Below are 18,602 nucleotides of genomic sequence, written 5' to 3'. Positions count from 1 at the left end.
CCTCGATTTTAATCAGTGGGCCCAAAATAAATAAGTGTGGCCCTCAAATGTACCCTCCGGCCAGAGGCACAGGAGTTGCTAGAAGACCTCAAGCAGCTCACCAAAAAATGCAGGCCACGATGCACATGGAGCAGTGTGGCTGACGATTCTGGTCACAGGAGATGCTTACGGTTGGGGCTCCTTGAAGCCTGAAAATCTTCTTGGCATGAAGCCAACAAGCCTTTGCAACTGCAAGTTTGACACTGTGCACAGGGCTTCTGTTATTTCAACCCCCACAAGCGATACTGACAAACTGTGAGGGCAGGCCTCAGCAGCTGTGGAAAACCACCACCTGTGTAGCAGGACTTTACAGAGTCCGGAGGAGCTCAGGATCAGCAGACCAGTGAATTTGGCTGCAGTGCTTGTGAATGCAGTGGAGTGACTCCTTCACTCCAAAGGAGATTCCTTCAAGTGTCTTTGATGATTTGCAGGCCTTGGAAGGTTCCTGTGTGATGCACATGCACAGATGATGCAGCAGACTGGAAGGGGGACCAAGTCTGGCCTAAACTAAGTCCAGTGAAGTCCAGAGTGCCCAGACGGTAGGAGTAGTGTCTGATCTGAATCACATCTCACGACCTATTTAGGGACCTACACCCGGGTAAGCCCTTAAGCACCCTAGGGAAAGGGTTGGGAAGATTCAGGGGGACCCTTCTAGGGAGGGTCTGGATGGGAGTTAATCCCATGTATGTCCTTTGTGCAGTTTCATGTGCGAGCAAACGGCACACAGAATTGGTTTGACCTGGACTATGCACAGGGACATTAAGTGTGCCCCTCATGCAGACTTTCTGGCGCAGATTATCGCACCCACTGGGCCCCATTATACTAAATCCTGTCAGGGAGGTGGTCTCACCTCTTTGTGACAGGATGCCTATTCTACCTTCCTCTGCTCGAGCTTGGCTCGGCAGCAGGAGGGCAGAAATGTGTCCCTGGTCAGCAGCAACTCTTCCATTGCTTGGAATCAATCATGGCATTTGTAAAGCGTGCTACTCACCCGGGAGGGTCTCAAGGCGCTGGGGGAGAGGGGTATGTTACTGCTCGAACAGCCAGGAATCATACCTTCCACACCGTTCTGTGGGAGGTATGGTTCCACCATGTTTGATACAAACATGATCGGTTTGTTGCAACTGTTTTCGAGATGGTCATTGCGTAATTACGTGGTGCCCCTCTACATATTGATATGGCTGCTTTACTGACAACCCGCGGGAATAGATTCCGTAGGCTGCAGGGGTGTCCTGCTCATGCAGGGTCACCCTCTCACAACCTAAAAGTCCCCTTGATAACAGGCCTTTGCAATTCTGAAGGCAGGCTGCTTGGACCCTTGGATATAGGATAAAGGAAACCCTTGGATATAGGAAATCTATATCTTAAGTGGTGCAAGCACCAATTTACACAGTCTGCAATGGCTGGCCTGTATTTACATTTTGCATGGTCTCCCATGAGTGGCATAATGCATGCTTCAGCCCTTGGGAGACCTCAGGGTTACCTATGCCCTGGGTACCTTAGTACCATATACTAGGGTCTGATAAGGGTGCCCCAGTATCCAATCTGGAATGTACCTAGGTATAAAACGCAACAATTTAGGGAGAACGCAGATAGTGGGGTCCTGGTTAGCAGGATCCCAGTCAGACTTGTCAAAAACAGTATCACATCAAGGAAAAAGTGAGGGGGGGGAACCATAGAAGTTGATACTTTCTTGCATGTGCCCTGGGGACTGAAGTACGGATTGTGGCACCATGAGTTGGACAAGGTAAAACTTCTCCCAGCCTGCCACTGTAGAGCAGTTTAAAAACTACTAACTCGACTTTGCCATTTAAAGCGATAAAGCCCAACCCCCTTTTTTAGGTCGAGCGACCTATCTCAATGCGCATGCGCATTGAGTGGGAGCGAGATATATAGGGGCTTATCGAGAGTTTACCTAACTAGCGATTCCACTGGCGATTTGATGCTGTGCCCGTGTGCTTTTAGGTCAATGCGCAAGCGCATTGACCTAAAATGCGCGTACACATCATCAAATCGCCAGTCAATCACCAGCAGCACTCCTCCCACACCTTTGAAGTGAAGCTTAGCTTCACTTCAAAGGCCCCTGCTGCTTCACACCCTCATGCCGCTCTCCCCGCTCCGCCCCTCCCCTGCCCGCCGTGTCTCATTTCTCCTCCCGGCTCCCCACAGCAATGCCCTCCGCCGGCCGTACTTTCACTTTGACGGCCGCAGGCCGTCTCTCGTGTTTCTCCTTGTTTCGCTCTGTCCCTCATACTTATTTTGCTCCCTTCTAAATACTCCAACCATCTTCCCGTCACTTCAAACCCATTTTTCTCTTCCTCCATATCCCGCCACCCCCAGTGCCCTTGTTATGTTGTACAAACCTGATTGGTGCAATCCTTGGTGAACACATTCAATTTTTGACTAACTATGTAAGTCAAGTTTTCACCACGTTTCAAAAACCCATTGTTAGCGATCATCTTCAGCCTTGTATGCAAAGTGACATATTTGTTTCGAGAGATTGGGGTCAAGTAGATGCTTTCGCATAACAATTTATTTATCCCATTCTGATTTACGTACTTACGTTTGAGTGAAAATCTCGGGATCTGCAGACATTTCGCCATACTTGGTGCGAGATAGCATACGGATTTGTGTCTGTTGTCACGGAGGACCTAATATTTATATTTTGCGTGGTATAAAGCAGTATGCCGACTTCCGAAAAAATATTTTTCTCTCTCTCTCGTTACTATCACACGGGTTTTAACAATGAAATATTCTTCGACCAGCAGCATTATTGATTCCCCTTGGGCTTCCCGAATTGCGTTTTGGAAACAGTTTTCACTTGGTGTGTGTGTATATATGTATATATATATGTGTGTGTATATATATATATATATATATATATATATATCACCCCAGTCCAAAAGACAAGAAAACTGTGTCGGCAGAATATATTGCTTGCGGTTTGTGAACATTGCGGCTTTGTAGTATTTACCACTCATGCTATAAATACTGCTCTCGGTTGTTCTTGGGGTAATGGTGGCAGCTTATTAAGGTCGGACAAAACTTTCAATATGTAATCTTTCACACTACCTTCAGGCAGCAGTAGAATCCCACAAAATAGACAGCTAATGCCAAAGCCCTCATGTCAGGCTTGCATTGTCAGTTATAAGCCAGACCTACTGGCATTGCTAAAATTTTTTGCGAACTGTGCAATGTGCATTGAACTAAGAGGTTCTCTGTATTTTCTGTTTTCGCTGCTTTATATAGTCTGGCTACTGATGTTTGAATGAAGCTAACAATGTGAGTGTGTGACTGCGAAATTATGGGGAAAATTAGGACTCACCACAGCCCAATAACTAATTTTGCTGCACTGCAATGTGTCAACAAGCATTGGCATAGCCAATAGGTCTTGCCTTTGGCACCTTATAAGTGTTTAGTTATCCAGCACAATATCCTTGGTGCAACATCAGCTGTTGCATGGCTAAACACTTATAAGGTCCAAAAGGCGAGACCTATTGGCTATGCCAATGCTTGTTAATATGTACAAGTCACCCCTACAGCAGGCCTGTTGAGTCCAAACGCAGGGTGCAGCATATTATAAAGTAGGACATGTGTTGTACATGTTTTAACAATAAACTCGGAAGTATGTGTGGTGTGTGTATACATTTTTTTTTTTTTTTAACAGTGTGAGGTTGGTAACATCATTGTAAGCGTGTAGCTCTGTTCTCCAACTCTGTTGTTCTAACTTCTGACTAGAACTACCAAAGTTGCTTTAAGCTCGCCTAGCTCCCCAAGTAGAAATTAATGTAACCTGTTGCCACATGCAGCTTTTAGAAAGTTGGCACTCTGTCAAATTTTCCAGCGGTCAGTTGCCGAAGCTGACCAGGAAACCGCCTGCTGGCCTCCTGGAGATACGTGTTAACAGCTCCCAAGACCAGTAACAATAGAGGCCTGCCGCTGGAGGAGATATTACCACCGCCTGGATGGAAGCCACATGGGGTGTTAGCCCAAAAAGCGAGCTTCAAAGAGGAAGCCCCCTTTGAAGGGCATATGGTGATCACACTCCAAAGGGGATGCCCTTTTGTCAGGGTAGACAGGGTTGGTTTGGAGACGGAGCAGGAAATACTGGCTAAACCAGTTTTTCCTTGGGTGTGTAGCCACACCTCGGTCAGGCTACGCAGCTCCACACACCAAGAGAGGAGTTCAGCCATCTTGAAAGTTGGCAGAATAGAGCACTCTATAGTAGCTAGGTGCCACAATACACAAAGTTGTCGGCAGGCTGAGGGTAACCAAGTAGCCCATTGGCTACTGACCATGACCTCTCTAAGGGCATTTTCTGGGCATCAATGGGGGCCCCTTGCACACACAACTCCGATTTCGTTTGGACTGTAGAAGTGGACTAAAAGCCTGGCCTGCTGTCCCTGCCACTGGTAAAGAAGCTGCATTGAAGTTTGACTGCACTTGCAGCTCATTAAGCTTGCGAAGAGAAGACAGTCTGTGGTGTCCCGCTTGTGGAGAAGTCTTAATGTCCAGCCAGAAGCAGAGATCCTGCCAGCCGGTTGGAACACTTCCTGTTTGCCTCCCTTTCTGTGGTCCTGTGCTACATACAGCCTTTCTGGGCAAGTTGGTAGCTCAGATCACCTAATTGCTGCCACTCATTGCAACACCGCCCTGGATCTGAGACCTGGTGCTCAAAAGTTGCACCTGGACTCTCGTAGACCAGTCTGAGTGCAACTTGGTCACCCAGAAAAAAAGATGGTGTGGTTGTACCTGGTGACTAACCGTCCAGTGGCGACTGGACTTTTGCTTGACTCAAGGACTTTGAGGGACGTCGACCCATGTGACAGGACTTGCCCTATCTGGAGTAGCCCCAGGAAGACCCCTGTATCCCTTGACTTGCCCTATCTGGAGTAGCCCCAGGAAGACCCCTGTATCCCTTGACTTGCAATCACTCCATAGAAGTTCATGGTAAGGGATCACTGACACTGAAACTGGACACTTCTTTTGCTGCCAAAGTAATTGGTTTTTTGGACCTTGTTGGTCCCTTTGACTGGTTTCCTGCCGGAGTTCGTCACTTACTGGCAAGTAACTACATCAAACGTTGATGTCACTTTTTGGTGAAAACGTTTTAAAGTTTCATTCTTTGACTTTGCCAGTGCTTGTTTGCTGTTGAGCGAGAAGTGTTATTGCCTATTTAAAAAGCTATATCGATCTCTGTATGGATCTTTTTCGTTTTGGTGTCCATCAATTCATAAAAATTCAAGCTATATTTTGGGTCTCGCATAGGCAGCGCCTTTGCTGTCTCTTTGAGACCTGTGTATCTACTCTATGGGCTTGCATTACTCCCATAATTGTTGGTCTGTTTAAAAATTAAAAAAAAGCTTGCTTGTAGGTGGCTACTGTGACTTTGTTGTCCCTTCTTTTGGCGTTTGGTGTTTGTCATGCCTACGGAGCTACGGCCTATTACTTGTCTCTTGCACCTGTACTCTTAGTTTTTGTGTTTTTTAGGTCTCGGGCCTAGCGTCACACTGCTTAAGCAGTGTGGGCGGAGCCCGAGACTTTATGACTTCAATGTGGGGCTTTATTTTAACTCTTTCATTGGCTAGCTTCCTAAATGGAGGTTAGCCATTCATTGGAAGAGATGTGTCAATTACTATTTTCCCCGCCTTGATGCGATCCGTGGGCGTTTCTGTCTCTTAAGTCCCGCCCCCACACCCTCCCTCTCGCCGAGGTCCCAGTCTATTCCTCTTGTAATGTATCGTTTGCTCCTCTTGTATTTTATTTGCTCACAATTGTCACTTTTGCCTCATGTAACTTTACGTCTGCTTTTGTAATGTGTTCACTCATATTGTAATGTTCTCATGGATCATTTCAGTGACCTGAAGGGGCCGCCGCGCTGCCCGCCGCGACCCGGAAGTGCTTCCGTGCTCTTTTTAGGACTTGTGCTCTGAGAGTAAGAGATGTTGGTGCACTGAGCGAGCAGCCACTTTAGGAGCGGTGGGACGAGGTCGTGTAAAGTATTCGTCTAGGATCTAATAACCTCTCGTTGCAGCTGAAGAACAGTTATGTGTCACTCCTGAGTCTCATCAAGGTAAAGGCCACAATGACCGCGCATGCACAGAAGAGCGTGAGCCCCGCCATCGATCCGCCTCGCAGGCAGACTCAGAAGTGCTGGGTTGTGTTTTTCAAATGCTGCTCGCGATGACCGCCCCGTTAATGGCTCCCTTTTGAGTGCTGACGTCACTGCAGTATGCGGCTCCTTCAGACCACCCGGTGTTTTAATGAGCCCGAAGCGCTCGAGCCGCGGCAGTAATTGGCTAGAGGCATGTTGACGATGCCGCAATGGCACTTACAGCATTTAAAGGATTACAGGGTTATTTTAGCATTTTCGCAATTGTGCATCTCATCAAACTACAAAACATCCCCGCTTCAAAGTGCATCGGGTACAGGACGAGCCCCCGCCGCCTGCAAAGACCCCACGGACATGGGCGTCCGCAGAAATTTTTCCAGGGGGGGGGCAAAATGTTAATGTCATCATCATCCTCCGACATGATGTGTGCCAGGTGGGGCACAAGAAACACTGGGGCGCAGGAGGAGCCTGGGGGGCAGGAAGCAGGCCGCATATGATCTCATACACCATAGGGTTGTTGTGCCACAGCCATCTCTTTCTTTTGTGGCACCCCAAAATCCATACCTACCCTGGTCCCTAAAATTACGCACTACCACCCCAAAACCCATATCCATCCTGAACCCTAAAATTACCCCACCCCCCCAAAACTCATACCCTCCCTGGACCCTAAAATTACGCCCCTGGCACCCCAAAACCCATACCCAACCTGAACCCTAAAATTACCCTCTAGCACCCCAAAACCCATACCCACCCTGAACCCTAAAATTACCCCTGCCCCCCAAAACACATACCCGCCCTGAACCCTAAATTACCCCCCTGGTAAACATAACCCATACCCAACCTGACCCCTAAAATTGTCCCCCTGTCACCCCAAAACCAATACCCACCCCGAACCCTAAAATTACCCCCCTGGCACCCCAAATCCAATACCCGCCCTGAACCCTAAAATTTCCCCCTTGAACCCAAAACCCGTACCCGCACTGAACCCTAAAATTACCCCCTGGTACCCTAAAACCCATACCCACCCTGAACCCTAAAATTATCCACCTGGCACCCCATTCCCTAACCCACCGTGAACCTTAAAATTACTCCCTGGCACCTTTAAAACCCACACCCACCCTGATCCCTAAAGTTACCCCCTGGAACCTCAAAGCTGAACACTACATTCTGATTGTGTATCGTGCCGCCTCCCTATTCAGGGTGGATCTGCTGGTCCGGATCGGCTCACGCTGGTCCGGTTCTGCTCGCCCTTCTCTGGAGCTGTTCTGCCTGCCCTGTCTCTCTTCCGGACCCACCGAGCCTGCCTCCGTGCACACTGCCTGGACCTACTCTGTCTGGCCTGGTTCTTTCTCCTTTGGACCCGCTGTCTTCACTGGCTGAGTTAGGACACAGGTCTCACTTCTCTGAAGTTGCTCTTACCCTCAATGAGAGACTCGGAAGGGCTGTATGATCATTTCTACTCATGGATAAATCTTACATATGCCTGCTCGTTGTGCCTCCTCCCTGCTCTGGACTACAGTGGTGACTACACATGGACTCAGCCCCTCTACTCTTAGCATCCACGCTTCCTAGCCCATCTGGATATCCCCCTCTGTACTGACTTGTGTCTAAGACTTCATTTACATTTGTTTTCTGTTTGTGTTATCTTTCTTGATCAATGCAACTTATTAAATCAAAAATCATCCATTGATGTCCACCATTTTATGTCAGAGCAGAGTCTCCCTTAAAATATGCTCTTTTATTCAAATGTGACTTTTCTTTCTGCTTAGTAATTTACTTAACAGCAACTGTTCTAGGCAGTCCATCACTATAATCCAATAATTATTTGAAAAGACTTTGCCTCAATCTTGTTATTGTGTCCGAGCGCACTATAAAGTCCGAGGTCTCCTGGTGCATTTGACTAAATTATAAGATGGAGGGGGGGGGGGGCAGAGGATACTCAGAAGGATCTAGAAAAGAGCAGAGTCTGCAGGTGGTGTCTAGATGTGACGTGCAATGAGATGCACAGGAGTTCACCTAGAAGAGAGTGCCAAAGGGACGGTGCAGGAAAATGAAGCTTGTCCTACTGAGCCCTGAGTCGCAGAGGAGCTTCAGACTAGAACCAAGAGTGCGAGCTGGAAAGGAACAGTGGCTGGAGCACCATGTGTAATGCATAGTGGCATGGGCGACCACAGGGGGCAGGGCCGGCTTTAGCGCTAGTGGCACCCAGTGGGACAATGTTATTTTGCGCCCCCAATGACCACCTCCACCACGGATTCTCTCACTAGCACCCTTTAACAGTGACCAAGTCTACATAACCACTCTCTCTCAGATGCACTGAATTCATTATATAGCGCTACTCATACCATTAAAGTATGTCAGAGCACTTTGCATCACAAACACATTACACAGACAATCAATCATACATGTGTTAATCAGTGTGTAGGAAATGTTACATAAGCCACAAAAAGTGTAGGAGTCATATGTCATCCATACTGGTAGGCAGTATAGTTTAGGAGTGCTTGGTGTGGAGAAGCACAAACTCAGAGTCGAAAAAGAAGCAGCATATTAATAATAAGAATCAATTTCTACCCAAATTAAACATTTTTGCAACATTAATCAATGTTCTGTACTTAGCAGAGTGTATGCACTTCTATGGTGAAAGTTAATACCTCACTATTCTATATTAGGACTTTACGTTATAAATTGCAAGTAACAAAAGGATGGCTCTTTTAAAAGCAGTAACCTGCTGATCTGTTTACATTAAATGAACTCTAATCTACTTGGTACATGTTCTTTGCAGTAGGCATATTAACCCTCTGTGCTACCTTCACATAAGTCGAAATTAAACCTCAACTACACAAAACTCTGATCTCTGACCAGGAAGAACATTAATCACAGGAGTTATCTTGACATTTCTGTGAGGCCCCACAATTGTAGGAGGAAAGGAACGCTCAGTAGGTGCTTTTAAAATCATAATTAATTTGTAAACACTAGCCCCCAGGAAGCCAGCATCGCACGCCCTAGCGCCGGCCCTGGCAGGGGGGCAAGGAGGGGTGCTCCAGGGGGGGGCAAGCGCCCCTCCTTGCCCCCCCCTGCGGACGCCAGGAAGCGAGTCTGCGGGAGGAGCTGGATTCACTACCGAGGCTTCCAAGCGCTAGCGCTGAGAGCAGATGTATTTACTTATAGCTCAGAGGGAATCACCAGGGAATTGGATAAAAAATTACTAACTTCAACTCTGAGCAGCTTTATTCAGTAATATTTCATTTCTCTGGGGACGCTCTGGGTTCGAGCTGGAACCCTCTGGGACCGCAGAATTAACACCCAGCGTCCGCGCAGCGGTAACTAGGCTCCATGAAAGCGGAATGATGAAAAGCGCAAAGAGTGTAACAGCCAAATAGAGTGAGAATGGGAAAGCAGAGAGGAAAAAGAATGGAAAGAAGGAAATACAAAACAGGAGGGAAAGTAGGTTGGTGGGAACTAAAGAAAAACGGAAAAGAGAAAGGAAGGAAAGGAGCTTTTCTTTAAGTGAACATTCTCCGGGGAGCTTCCTAAAAATACGGGAATCGCTCGCCTCCCTCACTCAGTAGTAGATTTATAGATGAAAGTGGGGGTTAGAGGGTATTTTATTTTCTTGGTACTCCCCTGCGGTCTGGGCACCTTAGCAAGGCTTTTAGATGCAAGTCTGCAAGTTGAGTGGGCTGTTCTGTCATATTGATTTATGCAATGTTAAATGACGTGGCAACGCGTACCTCATTGTTAGTATGAGACCCCCTGTGTTCGTGTTTTTGTTTGTACTAAATGTGAGCTAAAATATTTTCACAAACTTGTGATCTGGATATTGTTTTGGCGGGAGGGGGGCATTGCCGCATTATTGTTAATCCCACCGCCTGCACGAAACGTTACTTCTGCTGACAACATCGGCAGCTGATGGCGCCCGTCTTCGGATGTGTGTCCAAAAAAAGGGAAAGTGTAAAAAGTAGGAGAAAGCTGCTCTCTAAGTCCAAGGGTGCCCTGGGAGGTGATAAACTCTGCTACAGACTGACGGTTTCAGTGAAAGCATCTGCTGGGATCACTTTGGAGACGACAGATGTTGCCTGGAAATGACACACGATCTCTTTAATTGCTTTCCCACTATAGGGAAGAATGAAGTGCGACTCGATTTCGGATTGAGGAAGAAGTTGTATTAGTGTATTTTTGGTCAACAGTTTCCCTGGTTTATTATAGTAGTATATTCCCTTTACCCTATCCCTCCGCTTTTTGGAACATTCCGAAGCTGGCAATGCATCTGCTATAGAATGTTGGTGGAGGATTCTCTGAACAGCTGGGATCTGGGCTCTGCCATCTTTTAACAGGACTGTGGTTGGCCAATGTTTGAGGACGTGTCTGACCCTAAACCAGCCTCCCTTCCCAGGGACTGGCCCCACTTCTTCCGCTGCACCCCTGAGGGCACGAGGAAAGACTAGAGCTGCGTGCCAGTTGTATGCTGTTTTGTTGGACTTTTTGATGTTTATACAGCGCAAACGGTTTAAGTCTCTACCGATGCCCCCCCCCCCCCTCCCCATAGGGTGGTTGTCAGTGCCTGATCCTCCTCTTCCATCAGCAGCAGACATGCAGCCAGCGCCCCTCCCTGAGGCAGGGTGACACCGCAGGCAGGGCTGCTCGGGCGGTTGCATGCCTCTGTTTTCCTCCCGGACTCATTTGGTCTGTACTGTACTTTCTACTGTTGCTCCTGCAGCGTTTGCTGTGTAACAACAACATGGGGCTAGACTTCTACTCTGCCGCCGCGATTCCACGCACCAAGAAGACGCGCTGCGGAGACACAGCCCTTCCCACTTCCTTCATTACACACACGGGCACGGACACGCACACACGGACACCACCACTGCCGTGCACACACGGACACCACCACTGCCGTGCACACACGGACACCACCACTGCCGTGCACACACGGACACCACCACTGCCGTGCACACACGGACACCACCACTGCCGTGCACACACGGACACCACCACTGCCGTGCAGACACGGACACCACCCGTGCTTAATTTGTAAAAAAAAGTGCCATGGCTTTCATTTGGAAAAAATTAAGTGAAAGGGCACTCGTCAGGAGGCTACTGTAGTTTGCCATACACATTAGGTGACTTTGAGCTATTGGCATTGTAAATGACAATGACTTTTATTTATGTTTTGGTTTTTAAAACATAAATAAAAGACCTTGTCATTTACAATGTCAAGACCTTAAACTCGCGTTCATTTACACTGCTAATAGCTCTAACTTTTGCAATGCCGAGACCGTTGCATTGTAAATGCTTGTTTTGCATACCGATCAGCTTGTGCTTTGGTAATGTTTCCTTTTTGTTTTAACTTTCCGTGCGGATGTTTTTTTCTGGGGGTGGGGTTAGAACAAGTCGCATGAAAACCTGCGGTTTACAGCATCTGCTCGTCACTTATTCACTGTTTGGCTTTGTGAGGTACTGCGTGTGAATGATGTAATTTAAACAATCTTGCTTGGCACGGACTCGTGAGCCTAAATGGATTTCTATTTTTCTGAATGTCCTGTTGTGCACAATTACCTTTGGCGCTACTTTCAACACTCTCAAAGGGGCCTGTCTGAAGTCACACAGGTCGAGTCTCTGTTTTATCGATTTAGAAGACTAGATTATAAAATAAAAAGGGGAAACATTTTTTTAATGCTTTCATCAGAAAACGTTTTAAGTTTCACTTTTGAGCGAGTATTTAGGTGCAGAGAGAGACTAGGCGTTTTTGAGAATTTCAGAAATATTTCGCTTTTTCTTTGAGGAGGCCAATGTGAGAATTGTCAAACAGAAGACACTAGAAGCGTCTCCGAAAACGTAAAGTTATGTTGGATAGCGTTGAATAAATTCTGTTTAGCGTTTTTTATCAGGCATAAGCGACTTACTAGTTAGTGACCAGTGGGGAGAAGATTTTCAGCCTATGCACCCATGAAATGGAACCTCATCCTTGTAATCATTACGATGACCCCAGATAACCAATTTAGAAAGCGCATATCACTATATATAATCACTGAATTAATGTCTCCTCTAAAACACTAGCTTCCGCTCCATTCACTGGTTCTTTAGCATTAACCATGTACAGTGTTCTGCTGACTTGGGCTTGGTTTTGAGCTTTATAAAGTCTACATGCAGAAAAGAAGGCAATCCGGAGAATTGGGGAGCAGCTATGCACTAGTGTAGGACGCATACCCCGATGATTGACTGGTCCTATTGTTGCAATTTAGAGCCATAGGGTGTAAAGGCTACCCAATTTATATACCCTTATGCACATCTTGTCTGTAATGTAATATGTTATAAATAAAGTAGCAAGTAATAAAATACATGTGGCAAATGAGACCAACATTTCAAAACATTCTTTCTAGGACTAAATTGTAAATCTTTGTACCAAGGGCATTCTGTTTTTCAAAACAGTTACTGCACGTATTTCAGCAAGCGTGATTGAAGCGAGTGAATATAAAATTAGCAAATATATTGAGGACCACATCCTTTTGAAATGCAGAAACTTCTTTCATGCAAGTGTTAACCATTTTGCATGATCCAGTAGCACCTGCTAAACCTTGCTAACATTCTGTCCAGACCTCTTACCTTTCCTGTGTCTTCTAGCCATTCTGCTTGCCCCTTAAATGTTGCAGTCTCTTATGACTTTTCCAGAAAGCAAGCAGGTAACTGTTCTTTTTCTTACCCTGTGTTTTTGTATCCTTGGTACACTTAAGGTTTCATGCATGGCCAACCTAGCTTCCAGTGCATTCAGTTGTGACATCAAAGTGCTAGTTTCTCAGACCGTGATAATTTTTGGGACGGAGTCAAAATTGCTGGTAAAGATTACCATAATTGACTGACCTGTACAGATGTTTTAGTGAACTCTTCAGACCGGACTCATGGGTGCTCCTTCAATGGTATCGCAAGTAAATGATCTGAGGTCCTTTAGTTAATATTGAAGTCAGTAACTAGACTTAAAGAGCCAACGCCAAAGATTAATTGATGCTGGAAAAGGAGTAGACTAAGTATTTTCTGAGCCTTTCGGGTTTGATGCCTTAATTGTCCTGAGGTGAAGGCTTGCAGCCCCACTGTAGCTCTCCGTTGGATTCCAACCCATGACCTAGCATTCGAAGTTAACCAGATTACTAGAGCAGCCTCCTTACTGTTCACCTCAATAATCCTTTTTTCCACTTGATAAAGTAATACACATTACCACCTGGATAACATTTCTTTCATGTATTCTCAACTTTGATCATTCCTCACCTGCCCCTATTCCTTTAAGTCACCAAGCCATTGGGCTGTTTGTCCTAAAAAGCTGCCTATATGTTTCTGAAACTAATCTGTTAGGATGGGTCACCTCGTCCTAGTGAGAACACCTTCCTTAACATGCCATCTTCCCTGTATCCTAATTCTGGTTTTCTGTTTCAAGCCTTCTTGTTAGTTTACTTTCAGTTCCTTTTTAGGTCTCGTAGCAATACAGTGCGTAAGCACTGTACTCGCCGAGATCTATTGTTACTGACTCTGCTTCCCAGGAGACAGCGCCGGCCGCGCGCTTCTCTCAAAATGCGATCGGCGCAGGCCACGCGCTCGCCGTGTCTGTCTCCTGGGAAGCGCATGCATACACAGGCACACACCCCCCCCTGCACGCATGCGCACACAGCACCACACACATACACAAGCGCACATACACGCACGGGGAGACGTCCCCCCCCACCCCTCCGCCGTCGCATACACACATACAGGCATTCCCCCCTTCCCCTGAGGGGGTCACATAGCTCCCCACGCTGGAATAAATATGGAAAGTGCTCTGACGCCTGGCATGGTTCCTGCTTTACACAGTCATAAAATAAATACCTTAAATTGTGGCCCCGCCCGCTGCCGCAGCTCACCCCGGCTGTCTCCCATCCGGGGGGGGGGTGGGGTCGCTCGCTGGTGCCGGGTGCCGGGTGCCCCCCTCCCCGGTGTGAGCCGCTCCTTGCGGGCTACCGCCGGGTCCTCCGCAGTCCTTTCCACCTACTATCTCCCGGGGCCCGCAGCCGCCCCCGCGATCCCAGCCTGCACCGCGCGCGGCCGGAGGGAGGACCTCCAGCGATCCCATCGACCAGCGTGCAGCGGGGACTCCGCCTATTACTTCCTGCTTTCAATCATAGGCAGCGCTGCCCGGAGGCCTCCGCCTCCCATGAGTATCCAGGGGCCGCCTCCGGAGCCGGCAGCCAGCAGCGCTGATCCCGCCGCGACTGCACCGAGCGATGCTCCTCTCCATGGCGTGGTTCAAGACGCAAGGCCAAGAAGGCGCCTCTAAGGTAACCAGCGCTTTCTGACTCCTCGGAGGTGGCGGGGCGGGGTGAGGCGACTGGCGGGGATCCTGGGGTTTAGCACACATTGTCGGGTTTGGAGGAGGCGCGGCGGGCGCTCTGAGGCAGCGGCACGTCAGGCAGGGGTGATAACCAAATGCATGCTCGGTGAAAGAAATATTTGTGCATTTCACGTAAAATAATAAATGATGTTGTCAGTTAAGCTTAAGTGTGTGTTTTGAGAATAGGTGTGAACATGGATTCGAGACGGTATTCGCCAAGTTGTACCCCAAGCAGTAATACCAAAAGGTGAACAACATGTTACATCTCTGCGCTCGCACGGATTCTCGCCTTCTGTTTTGTGTGTTGTAGACTGTGCGTGGCAGACCGCACATCTGTCTAGGGCTCTAGCCGCTGTATTCAAGGGTGCGGTGAGAACCCTCTCTACAGCAGGCACGCCACTGATGTATGAACAGTAAATATATTCTTCTGTCCCTTTATGAACTTGTGGTTTCTTGTTGCATATTTTTTCCCGTTGCAAGTGTAGCAAAAATTCTTTAGCAAAATGCGGAAGGCGTGCAATAGTTTCCTAGAACAGTGCGAGAGTTCCCACCACGAATACTGCACAGGCTGCCCCAGGACCAGAGGAAAGGCCTCACTTCAGAGGAGTGAAGGCTGAGTCAGTCTGGAGAGACTCCAGACCTGCGATATGCAGGAAGACCGTAGCTCTCAGCACCGAGTCCTTAACTTTTAAGCGGTTCTCTGTAGTCATTGACTTTCGGAAGTCAAGCTTGAATGCAGGTCTGACTGAGCCAACGCACCTCCAGTAGACACTGCTCCCTATGCGATGTGACCTCCAACTATCACTGCTTTAAACAGCCCTACCTCACCATGTCTGTACCCCAAGCTGTGTGAGCTCTAAGAGTTATCACTGCTCCACCCAACCCCACTAGACCATATCTGCTTCCTTGCCCGTACCACATCTACTCACTAAGTGCTGCAGTCTCCTAATCTCCCCTCCCGTCGTGAAAGGGATATCCGACCCTCTTAAGTAAAACTTATTCAGTGATTAAAAACTGATAATATTGTTTGAAGAAAATACACTCTGTGTCATCATTAGAGCTGCGTGAATAATAACAGCTGTGAGCAACAGCACTCTTGCACACACTCAAACTGCTCACCAATTCAAAGTATGCTAAAAAATTTATGCAACGCATTGTCATACACAATGCCAATAACTCAAACTTTAATGCTGCGAGACCTATTGCATTGCAAATGCTTGTTTTGGTTGCGCCTGGCGTCTGCTGCGCAGCAGCGTTCGCGCAGGCGAAATCTTAGGTTAGAACAGTACGGGGCTTTGTCTCGCCTGCTCTTCCATTGGCTAGCTCCATAAATGGAGGCAAGCCATTGGAAGAGAGATCTGTCCGTCATTGCCGGAGCAGATTCGTGGGCGTTCCGGCTATTTTTACTCATCCCGCCCCTTTTAGAACGTCATTGCGGCGGTGGGCGGTGTTTTTTATTTTTTTGGGGTCATTTGTCCGAAGATGGCGGCCGGGCAGTAGCTTACTTGAGAAGCTCTGCCGTGCCGTCTTGAACCAGCGTGTGTCCGTTCCCGCCCCCCTCCCGCTGTCACGGCACCTCGGCTTGTTTTGTGATGGTCTCTGATGATCCGGGATGCGGCGTGCACAGCCTTTGATGCTACGGGTACAGGCGAGGGTCTATTTTAAGAAACAAACCCCCTTGTGCGTCGATATACTCTGCGTTCTACACACTGTGGTCGCTGTAGCCCGAGAGTGCAGCTGCGGTTGTCCTGGCTGCTGCTGAGATGGGGTTTGTTGTGCTCTCGTCCCAGGGGAACTGGCTGCATAGTGTTTCCTGTCAGTCGCTGTGCAGAAGTGCGCCTCATTGTTTGCCCGATCCGCTTCTGGAAACGATTAGCGGGCCCCAGATTCCGCCTTTATGCTGCGTGACGTGGCTGTTGGCGAAGATTTCATACAAATAAAGATGCCCCAGCTTGACTGGAGACGTAAAGTTGTAAAATGAAAATAAAAGGTGTCTGATAATCGTAAGGTAAAAAGAGGCAGGAACACTCAATGATTTCTGTACTCTCCAATCCTGCTGCGCACACACTCCCTCACGTTGCCTGCGCCGCGTGGGACCATGCGTGGGTGGATCCTGAGCAGGGATTAATTAGGATCGAGATGCCTCATTCTGCCCTCACCATGGCAGGCGCGCCCTGCTGGGGATGACATTACTCGGAAATCTTTCCTTCCGGTCAGCTCCCCTCCCCTGCGGTACTCTGAAACTCCTCACGCTTCCTTCCCTGTTGCAAAATTGCACACAAAGGACCGGAAAAAGCTGGCTTGAGAATTGGAAAAATACAATTTCTAGAAACCGCACGAGTTGCCAGCACATTGACAAAATGCTGCTCGGTTATAGCAATAACTAATTGAACAGAGTTAAGACATTTCATCTAACTGGAAATAGACCTTTGATCAATTATATTTAGTATATCGGGATGGGGGCTAAATCAAATCGCCACCCCCTCACTCAAACCCAATATTCTTAACAATAACCAACGGCCTGAACATACTGTCATCTACAAACAGGGGCCAGAGTGAGTCCGCTAAATACGCCCCTTCATGACAGTGGTTGATAATGTGTTAATACATTGATGTTTACAGAAGTATGCTATTTATGCGTGACTCAACTGTTAGCTCGCAACATATAACATTTCATCGGCAAACAAAAGCAATATATATGTAAATGCCGTATCTGCCTATTAGATACCTTTTTCTTAAAACAATCCAACCACATCTAATAAAGACAAATCCTAAATCAAAACAAGAGATATCCGTTGACTGAGGGAGCATGTAAGTAATGTCCGGCGTGTCATCTGGGTGTAGTTACGAGTAGGCTAAGATGCAAACAGTGAATGTGGGCCGCTACTTCTGCGTTCTATACGGCTGCAAGGACGTTAGGGTATTGTGTGACGAGCTCCGACTGTGTGGTATCTTTAAGGAACGTGAGGTCTGCGCCTAATACAACGGTCATAGTTGGGATAACACATGGGTATAGCGTGCTCTCTACGTCTGGGTGACACGTCGGGCGGCAGGTTCCGCCTGCTGTGCAGGAGGTGCTCGCAGTGTGGCGTTGGAACGTGTAAGAATTTTGAACATATCAACCCAAGTCTCTGCAATGCGTGGTATGTGCGTAGTGCTGGCTAAGACTTGCTCCCATTCCCTATCCGTCACTGAAAGAGCAGGCAGGGGCAACGGGAGGTGCAAGCTGCAGTGGCCTCCTGATGAAGGCCCTGGAACTTATTTCTTTTACAAATTTAGCACTGTCTATCCCTCATCTGGCGCGTGAGAGGGTGTGCACAGGGTGCCCTGTGGTGAGTTTTTGAGGCTTTGCCCCTCGTCTGCTGTGTGTGTGCGCGCGCATGTCACTAGATGGTGTGAGTAGGCCATGCAAAGGGTTCTGAGGGCTGTACCCCAGGTCTAGTGTGTGTGTGTGTGTGTGTGTGTGTGTGTGTGCGCGCGCAAGCAAAGTGCACTAGATATTGTGAACTGGGCGCGCACGGGATTCTGAAGGCTGTATCCCTTGTTGGGTATGTAAGAGGGTGTGCACAGGGCACTGGAAGGTGTGAGGGGCCGTACAAAGCTTCTGGAGGATGTACTCCTCCTCTGGTGAAGGTGAGGGTATGCACATGGCTTTAGATGGTGTGAGGAAGCTTTGCAGAGTTCTGGATGGCGTGCTGCTCACCTGTTCAATTGATTTGGGTGTGAAGGTGGTACTGGGTGGTGTGAAGGCATGCATTGCAGACACATCTGGAGGATGTACGTAGAATGTATCCATTGTGTAGGCTGCGAGAGTAAGCTATTGGCATTATAAATGACAATGCCATTTATTTATCCGTTTTCAAAACCAACACATAAATAAAAATGTTGTCATTAACCATGCCAATAGCTCTAACTTTGCAAAGGCGAGACCGTTGCATTGTAAATGCTTGTTCTAGTCATGCCATCGGAAGTCACCCTGCAGCTATCTATTTCCCTGCCTACCTTCAAAGACGTTTTCAAAGTCTGTTTGCATGTTGAAGCCTTGCACATGTGCCTCCTTCATGGCCTGTCCCTCACAGATGCTGATAGATTGGCAGA

General features: G+C 47.8%; 1 protein-coding gene across 2 annotated transcripts in view; it reads left to right on the top strand.

The window, feature by feature from the left end:
• Nucleotides 1-18,602, top strand: part of LOC144829517 (lysosome-associated membrane glycoprotein 2-like) — a 327,120-nt gene that overhangs the window by 37,913 nt on the left and 270,605 nt on the right. The window lies entirely within an intron of this gene.

Source organism: Lissotriton helveticus, chromosome 4_1 (assembly GCF_964261635.1).
Source record: "Lissotriton helveticus chromosome 4_1, aLisHel1.1, whole genome shotgun sequence".
In the NCBI taxonomy this organism is placed as follows: domain Eukaryota; kingdom Metazoa; phylum Chordata; class Amphibia; order Caudata; family Salamandridae; genus Lissotriton; species Lissotriton helveticus.
The sequence above is the reverse complement of the archived record's forward strand: the minus strand, read 5'-3'. Positions and strand labels throughout refer to the sequence as shown.